Source organism: Amblyomma americanum, chromosome 5 (genome assembly GCF_052857255.1).
Source record: "Amblyomma americanum isolate KBUSLIRL-KWMA chromosome 5, ASM5285725v1, whole genome shotgun sequence".
Taxonomy (NCBI): domain Eukaryota; kingdom Metazoa; phylum Arthropoda; class Arachnida; order Ixodida; family Ixodidae; genus Amblyomma; species Amblyomma americanum.
The window spans coordinates 65,128,081-65,138,005 of record NC_135501.1 but is presented as its reverse complement, the minus strand read 5'-3'; the positions used below and the strand labels follow the sequence as shown (position 1 = coordinate 65,138,005).

Here is a 9,925-nt window from a genome sequence, read left to right as displayed (position 1 = left end):
GCGATTTTCAGCCGCTCTGCTTGGTCTGACAAGGACCCTGAACCAGTGCGAGCGCTTGTCCTCAAGCCAACCCAGGCCACTGATGTGGGTCCTTATTGCCCACCACCGATGTTCGCATCTTCAAAGAAGCCTGACACCATTGGCTCGGCCGCCGCCAAACGCAGGTTCAACGGGAGCCCATCGCACACAACGCCTCACCCACAGCAGATTCAGGTTCTAACAACGCTGCAGCTTCATCAACCGCCGTATAGCAAGCTTCCCGGGCTCGCCAGGCCAGCGGACGTGCCACCAGTTGCTACCACGGTGCGGAGGCCTCCTCCGATTGCCGCTACCTCGCCGGCGTCCTCCATGAACCGCTCGGAGCTTGTGGCAAGGACCCCACAAGTGCGGCCACCCGTCCCGTTCAGGCAACTTAGTCCACGGCTGGCTGTAAGCGCGGCCCAGCAGCCATACGCATTCCACCACAGCTATTCCTCCGCCTGGAACCTCGCTGCGCATCCCATAGCCGCCCGCCTGGGTACCGGGCATCTCGGCTTGGTAACAGTTGCGCGACTCTCGCGACTCGCAATACAGCTAGCTACCTCTGCTGCGCCGTCCATCAAGCTCCTGCCGATAATTGCTGCACCACAACCACCGTCATTGGGTCCATTTAGCACGCTGACCCACATCCCTCACCTGCCACTATGTTTCCCTCGACGCCCACCGAAAGCTCGGCCGCAATGCAACAGCCAGGGTCGACCGCCTGAGCCTCGCCTTCGGCCCCCGGACGCCCTGCACAATTCTTCACACACGTGTTTCACGTGCCAACTGATCGTCTAGGGGTGGAGCCCTGTAGCGACCCGCGCGGTCGGCAGTGGCGTAATGCCGAAGAGGACAAACTGTGCCCAGCACGCACTGGATAGAACGCTCGGGACCTTGGCCACGGCCGGACGCTGCCTTCGCCACTCCACATCTATCTCTTCTACGGCAGCCCTCAGTAAATGTAGCCGCGGTCGCCATCCTGGGGTACCTCCACATATCTTTTGCCAGTTTCCTAGCGTTACTGCGCTTCCGACATAATCTGCTCTTTTTGAGCCGTCAGTGTTAAACTCTGCACAGTTCGCATATTTAGCAGCGATAGCTACACAATGCTACCTGTTCGACCCTTCAGCGTGGCACCACTTGAGCTCCGTGGCACCACTTGAGCTGCGTGGCGGCGCCGTTGGTCACGTTGTTGTAACGTGGATTGATCACGTGGTGCGGCTGATGTTCACGTGGGTTGGTCACGTGGTGCGGAGCAGCTCCTGCTGCCGGCGGTGCGGCACGCAGCAGCCGTGCTCATGCACCGTGTCAAGTGGGACGAAGATGAAGAAGTAACGCCCAGAGAAACGGAGCGGCGAAAGACTGAGTTTGCAATTCGACGGAGCGTGTTCCACTCGGCCAGATGTAGCTATCGCGTCACTCCAGATTTAACCACAGCTAATTTCTTGCAGTGCCCGGTACTGCTGTAATATGTGCTCGTGTGTTTTTTTTTCGAAAGTGTGTTAATGTAGTCACATACAGTGGGAAGCCTGTACCATGGAGACAGTGGGTCGTGCCGTGAGGCGACATCAGGAAGGGTATCTAAAATTTACTTGTTTTGGCAGGAGAAGCAAAGGTCTTATTGACTGGGGTCTGCTGCTGAACAGTGTCCAGGAGGTGCACTTGGTAACTACACGATAACAGAGATGTTTCGGGAGTGAACGGATTTTTAGGACATAAGTGCACGCTAACATAGTCCTTCTGTCCGTAAGGGAAGGTTCACTTATTTCCACATAGAGACTATTTATGTGGGATGTTCTGTGTGCGCCAGTTAAAACACGTAAGCCATGGTTATGCACTGGGTCCAGTCGCTTTAGATATGATGGCTTCGCGGAACCATACACAAGGCATCCATAGTCTAGGGTAGAGCGTACTACACACCTATGGATTTGTAAAATACACGTTCTATCAGATGCCCAGCGTTTCTGTGACTGTAATTTTAGTATATTCAGGGATTGGAGGCTTTCTTTTTTACTATGTTTATGTATGACAGGAATGTGAGTTTCCTGTCAAATGGTATGCCCTAAAATGCATGTTCTTGTTTTACTGGAAGCATAATTCCATTTAAGTGCAGCGTGGGATCAATCTGCAAACCTCTTTTAAGCGAGAGCAGAACACCAAATGTTTTTTTGTGGGGAGAACTTAAAGCCATTTCTGTCTGCCCAAGCTGCAAGTCTGTTTAATTTTACCTGTATCTATCGCTCACAGGTTGATAGGCTGGAGGATGTGCATTCTATGTGAATGTCATCAACATATAGAAGATACAAAATAGACTTTGGAATTAGCCATAGAATTTATTTTCGCGACAAACAGGGTTGTACTTAAAATACACCCCTGCGGTACCCCATTCTCCTGAAGGAATTTTTGGAAAGGGTAGAGCGTAGGCATACATGGAATGAGCGCTCAGACAGAAAATCTTTTACGCAGTTCAGCATACTTCCACGTATCCCAAGGTTTGCTAAATCGCCAAGAATCCCATACCTTCAAGTGGTATCATAAACCTTCTTAATATCAAAAAATACTGCTAGACATTGTTGTTTATGTATGAATGCTTGTCGAGTTGTATTTTAAAGGCGGACGAGATGGTCAGTTCTTCAAAAAGATTTTTTTAAATCCGCACTGGTGGTTGTCGAGAATTTGAACAGGTACAAAAACAAACATCACTGTAATGTTCACAACACTTTCAAACAATTTAGCGAGACAACTTCAAAGGGCTAGTGGCCTATAGCTACTGGGGGTCGTTGGTGGCTTTGCAGGTTTCAGGAATGGTAATATAATAGCTTTTTTCCACTCCTCAGATATTTTTCCTTGTATGAATATTATGCTAAAATTTTCAAAATTGTCTCTACAGCAGGCTTGGGAAGATCGGCAAGCACTTCATAGTGGATTTGGTCGCGTTCTGAAGCATTTGTCTGGCCGGCGGACAACAAAGAATTGATTTCTTGGAGTGTAATAAGACTACTGTATTTTTCATTTGCACCTCCACTTGTTGGGAGACTGTTTTTCTGCTATGTTTTTGTAGTTTAAAAATGACTGGCTATAGTGTGAAGAACGTGAAACCGCAGCTAGTGGTCCCCCAATATGACCGCCTGTTCCCCTATACTTGTTTGTGTACCAGGCGTTGTTAAAAGAGGAATAGTGAAAGGTGAGTACCTGCCATTTAGTTTTCGAACTTGTTCCACATTTTTTTTTTTTGATGTTGTCGAGCTGTTTACAGAAGACACGTAGGCTTTCCGGGATATTTTTTCGGCACTGCGCCGAATATATCTGGCTAACGCTCTCACCTTTTTGATAAGGATAAGGTTCTCGTGTGTAGGGTATCTGCGAAAGACTCGCCAGTCTTTATTTTTCTGTTTTTTTGCCTCCTTGCATTCACGTGTGTCCCACGTTCTGTGGTTCTGGCGGACCACTCCTGAACAAAGAGAATTGATAGGCGTGCGGCAATAAGAATGCATGTTGTAAACATTTCATTTATTTCGTTTATGCTGAGATTTTCTAAAGCACTATTCTCTAAGCTGCCTTCTTCTCTAAACAATTCCCAGTCAGCTAAATGTAGCTTCCATCGCCGTGGTTTTGTCGGGATGACTGTTGGCGAGGACGACAGGCTTGTTAGGACGGGCAGATGACCGCTTCCATATGAATCGTCTAAAATGGCTCATTTAAAGTGACTAAAAATACATGGTGAACTAAAAGACAAATCTAAACAGCTCATTTTCCCCGAGGTAGGGGAGCGGTATGTGGGTTTACCAAGGTTCAGCAAACAAACATTACTACATAGAATGAAATCCACTATTATCTGACCAATGGTATGATCTCACTTCCCCAAAACGAGGAATGCGCATTGGAGTCTCCAAATACAAGATAAGGCTCTGCCCGTTGCTCTGCAAGGTTTTCTATATCAATGTGAGTTACTTTCATGTGTGGCTCGAGGTGTACGGAGCAGACTGTTGTGATTTTATATATATATATATATATATATATATATATATATATATATATATATATATATATATATATATATATATATATATATATATATATATATATATATATATATATATATATATAATATATATATATATATATATAAGCAGCGTGGCTGCTACGGCCTCTTATATATTTTGAACTTGTACTTCACGAGCTGCGACTCCACTTCTTACTATGATGGCGACTCCGCCGAAAGCCTGCTAGACTGCTCTCGGTCACGGCGGCAAACAGTGTTTCTTAAATAAATGTGCTGGTGACCTAGCTTCGTTTCTTGCGCCAGGAGAACGCGAAGCAAAGTTTTCTTTTATGTCGCTTAAGTTGCCTAAACGTCCCCTGCAGATTAATGTACTATGAAAGCATTCTAGGTTATATGTGCAAAGTGGAAAAACTAGACAAGCTTTTTGTTGGCCCCGTCACTCGGAGCTGTCTTTTTTGACCGATCCAAAAAGTCCTGCCGTCCATCTGATGTGGACGGCACAGGGCTGCCTTGGGTCGGGTCGGGTCGGGTCGCCTCCGCAGAAGGGCTGGACGACCGTGCAGCAGGCACGTGGACGTTCAAGTAAGACCACCACCTGCGTGAACCGATCTTCATGCCCGCCGACCTGGGGGTCTGCGGAACCTGCTTTGGAGTTGGCGGAATATTGTTAGCTACTCCACCTGGGGGCGCGGATGGCCCTGCCACAGGCTCACTGCGTGTGGCCTGGGCAGGTGCCGGAGAACAGTGTGGTGTGCCACGCACACGCACCACATCGGCGAAGTTTGTTTCTGCAGTAAAAGAGAATGTTCCAATGGTGTGTGAAAGTCCCACACACGCTTCTTTCTATGAGATGTTTTCTTTTGTTTTGATAGTGATGATTTCTTTTTCAGTCTTCCATTTTGGGCAAGACCTCGGGTAGGCGGGTGATCCCCTTCACAGTTTGCACAGCACAGCGCTCCTGCTTCACAGTTTCCTGAAGCGTGCTCATGTGAGGCGCATTTCGCGCAGCTTTGTCGACCAGGCCACACTGAGACACATGGCCATACCGCTAACAGTTAAAACGACCTCTGGAATTTGGGATGTAGTGTCGGACTTTCATTTTCAGGTAACCTACTTCGATGTATTTGGGGAGGGTGCTGGAGTTGAAGGAGAGTACGAGGTGCTTGGTTGGTATTTCTTCGTTTTCTAATTTTTATGCGCAGGACACTGGTGACATTTTGGTCTTTCAGACCCTCCAGTATTTCTTCAGTGAGCTCGAGAAAGTGGGATTCGGATATTACTCTCGGAAGGTGTTTATAGATCTGTATGCGGTTACTGAGACATGAATATCCCCTGTTGAGACTATGTCGGACAGTTTGGAATACTGGACATTGATTTCTAGAGGGAGATCGCCACTGGGCATTTTTGTCAAGTTTTTGCCCGTGCTAAAGGCATCGGTCAGACATTTGGTAACTAAGATTGGCGACATTTTTCTCGCAGATGTGATACCTTGGAAAATCTTTTGTTTTTCGGAAGCATTGGCCTGTTCATTCTTCGGTCCGCACCCTTTTCAGAGCGCGATCAATATTTGAGGTAACAGAAGCCCTAAAAACTGTTGCGGCCACGGTGCCAGCCCCCCACCCTGTCACCCGAAGAGGGGACGGAACAGGAACTTGCAAGCAAGTCTTGCCCTCGCCAGCTGTACATCCCAACTATGACCAAATACGGCGCAAGTCCTGCCCTCGCCAGCTTTACATCCCAACTGTGACCAAATACGACGCAGCTAAGGGTGGTTGGCCACACAAGGTTAACCCTCGCCGCCAGGAAAAAAGGAAAAACCAAGAAGTGAGTAGGATATAGGAGAGTTGTGATAAAGCTGTAGGAAAGTGAAAGATAGGAGGGAGGATTGGAAAAGGTGACTGCCGATTTCCCCCCGTCAGGTAAAGCCGGAAGTGCCTTCTACGGGAAGCTGGGGCCAAAGTGGTGTGTTGCCTCCGCCGAGGGGCCTTAAACGTCTAAACGCTCGGCATCGCCTCAACCACTAGGATCTCCTTTTCCCCGGACACGGCAATGCCACGCACGGCTAAGCGCGGGTGCTCGGGTCCGTGGTGACGCACTACTCACGATCATCCCCCAGCGGGGATGTCCCTGCGGATGCTCGGGAACCCGTGGTGTCGCCACTCACCAACGCCTGCAAGGTGCAGACGCCCCCCTGCGGGGAGGATATGCCATTAATAGGAAGGATTACATCCCACGCCTGAATAGGTGGTGACCGTTAAAAAGGCACCTAAGCCGACCAACGTGATTATGCTCAAGGCCCTTTTAGATGCGGACAAATTTTCTGCCAGATTTTTGCCAAATTTTGCAACGTTCCATGAATCGCTCCACGACTTGCTCTGCAAATAATGCAAATGGCACAGGTTGCGTCAGTGCGATGAGGCTTTCAGAACATGTAAAAAAAAATTAGAGGGGACACTCCGCCTTAAGGATATGACGCGATAGCCTTAATGAATTAATGTTCATAAATGCGGAATTGGTCATATTCAACTTTACATTCACAGTTCACCGGGAGTTCTCACACGACTCCTTTTTCCATGTTGCAGCGGTTGAGGTATGCGCCACAGCCCTGCGATGGCAGGCGCTGCCACCGGTGAGGCTTATAAGACACAAGTTGCTCTTCCAAAGCAACCTTTAGGGATCAGTCATTAATTTAACAGCCACCTGCCGCGGTGGCCAGTTTGCTCACAATCCGGTGGACAGGTTGTGTGACGCCACAAGGTCAGGCGACCTACGTGGCCCCTAGGTTGCTTCTGCGGCAGGTGGCCACCTGGGCCACCCTATTTTTCGCTGACAACACCGAAGCCAAATTTTCTGGGAAACGGGGCCCTTAAAGAATACATGTCTGATAAAAGCGTTTTGCAGCTTTAGGATGCAAAAAAAAGAAATTCAGATCACTTGTGATGCCTCTGAGTACGGACTCGACGCAGTATTGTCGGACGTCGAAAACGGGAGTGAAAAACCAGTGACATTTGTGTCCCGGTCATTGTCTACATCCGAGTGGAACTTCGGGCAAATAAAAGTAGAAGCCCTAAGCATTTTGTTGCCTGTGAAAAAAATTTTAGGAGTGCTAGTGCGGACGAGCTTTTAACGTCTTGTCCGATCATAAACCGCTCACTATATGCGATCGGAAAAGACAGGGCAGAGATGCAGCCATTGCAATAGTGCATTATGGGTTCGTATCAGTGCGAAATCATTATTCCGATGCATAAACTCTGAGCAAGACCTTGCGATGTTTGTAGGTTTGGGTCAAGTGAAATAAACATGCGCGCCTCGGATCCGAACCCGTTGCGACGCGAACGCGGCAACGCTCCGCTGACCAATGAGCGAGAGCGCTAGGCTACCGTCGCATCGGTACACGGCTCATGTTGAATATGAACACACACTCGCGATGTGCATTGCACATCGTCCTCTTCGTCAACTAACACTGCTTTCAAACTAATATTCACGCTTTGAGCTATGTGGCGGTAGTGACAGAGATGTGCGATGCATGCGTTGGCGTGGACAACGTTGTAGCAGAAACACTACACTAGATCAATACGTGCTGGCGTCGGCAAGATTGCTGTAGAAACGCGGCACAGGAGCATAGGCCACTGGAGTACATTTCGGTAATTTGGCATTGACGATGAAAAAGTTGAAGACGCCAATAGAGAGTTTTAGTTTCACGTACGTAGAGGGTTCACGTACGCAAACGTGAGAAGTCTACGTAGCCTGCACGCAGGTCGTTTGAAACCCTTATAGTTACACGTACTCGAAGCACGCCACGCGTTAATCCTAGCGCCATCTACTAAGAAACAGACTCTGGTTGTAGCCTAAATCATCCAAGACAAGTCTTTAAGCCAAGCCATTCGGTCTATACTCGTGTTTCTCTCGTGTACGCGGTTCGCCTGATGTTTTGCGCACTTTGACCATCTGTATTATTATCATTCGGGCTGCATTAGCGAGCAACACGCGTCGATTTTGCTCGTGTACCAATTGAAGCTTCGCAATGCCTCGAAGTATATTAGCTAGTCCGTATGTACTGTCGTCGCTGTCTTGGAAGGAGATTGACGACTTCCTGATGACTAGGGCGGAGCGACAGCTTTTGTACGGCTCACTCGACGTCGTGGAGTACCACTTGCGGCGCAGCAGAGAGTCGGAGGTGTTTCGCTACCGGTCGCGCCAAGGACTGCTCAACATTGGAAGTATAGAGCCGACACTTTTCAGGCAGTAGTTTAGGCTTGAGAAGGTGCAGTTGGATGAACTGTTTCGTGCGCTCCTCGTGCCGGAGACTGTGAAGAGCGCACAAAACGTGACCGTGCCTGGTCGGGAAGCATTGTGCATCACGCTTCGGCGCCTTGCTTACCCTAACAGATGGTGCGACCTCGAGGCCATATTTGGCAGGCACTCATCCGTAATGTCATGTGTGGCCTCGCAGGTGATTTCTCATACTGCAAATGGATTCAGCCATCTTCTTAACAACTGCAACAATCATGCCTAGTTGTCTCCTGCTGGCGTTGGAGACCTTGCAAATCTTTTTTGCGGAAGTTCTGCACGGAGCCGCAAGGCAATTTTTTTTTTACACTGCAGGATATCCCGCCTTGTCTGCATTAATTATTTTTTTGCTTAAATGCGGGGATTATCAGCTCGCGACGGTATATGGGAACGGAAGAGTTCGAAACGTAAATCCCAAGTCTCGCAAATTGCTGTGGACGTGTGCCCGGGGAAATATACAGAAAAAATAGCCACACACACCACACGGCATGATGTTGCATTTCTTAGAAAAATTCTTGAACTTGAGACATCACGCATACACAGCAGTAGTATGTCACGCACTATTCCCCTACACTTGAAAACTGTTTTCTGATCTCCACGTTTTACCTGTGCAAGCTTCACATATATATAGCCATGTGAACCGATTTATATGTTATTATTGCTTGTTGGCATTGCAAAGTATGAATTTTACTTATTATTAACGTGTGTATTTGGTTAGAGTATGTGTCATCTATAGCACAAGGTTTTATGTGACGGAGCTTACCTAAAAGGAAATGATGCTCCTATTTTACGGCCAACCAAAAGCTGAGCTTGGAGTGTGTGTCCTCTTGTATCATGTCGCAGGCCGTCCATAGGCGTGGTGCAGCACTGCCTAACTCCTGGGGGTTCATTTATGGAACCGCACGCCCCATATGCCGGCCTACAAGGAACCAGCGGGACTACTTTTCCGGCCACAAGCGGGTGCACTGTGTGAAATATCAGTCCATCAAGTGCCCGAATGGCATTGTATGCCAACTGGATGGCCCATACCCTGGAAGGCGTCATGATGCAGGTGGGTTGTGTTGTCTCAGCTGTAAAAGGATCTATTAAGTCATAATAACCATCATAGGTGTAATGATTCAGACTGATAAATGACACTAGATGTGTCATGGAGAGGCATGGGCAGTGCTTATTTACATCACATTATAAATATACCACACATAGAATGACATTTTACGAAGCAAGGCACGAATAGAGGCAGCTCTGGTGGTGAACGTTTTTCTCCAGTTGTACTTCTGTGTATATGAAAGTGTCTTCCACGTACCTTTAAACGTAAACAACTAACAAATATAATTTTAGACACTCATTCAGCACTTGCAGAAAAGTGGCTTATATTTAATGTACGCAACACTATCGATGTACTAATCTTAACACTGCTCGCGTAGTTTTCTCATTAAGTGTCTCAACTGAACTCTCTTTTTTATCGCAGGCACACTCAAAAGCAGCGGCCTGTATGCAAAGCTGGAGAGGCTGGTGGGATATATGACTGTCATATATGGCGACCCTGCTTATCTATTGAAACGCTCCTATAATGAAGCCCTATGGTGGCTCCTTGTCAACCACACAGCTCGC

General features: G+C 47.9%; 1 pseudogene; it reads left to right on the top strand.

The window, feature by feature from the left end:
• The first annotated feature begins 108 nt into the window (after nt 1-108).
• Nucleotides 109-9,403, top strand: LOC144133928 (uncharacterized; annotated as a pseudogene).
• Nucleotides 9,404-9,925: the final 522 nt, after the last annotated feature.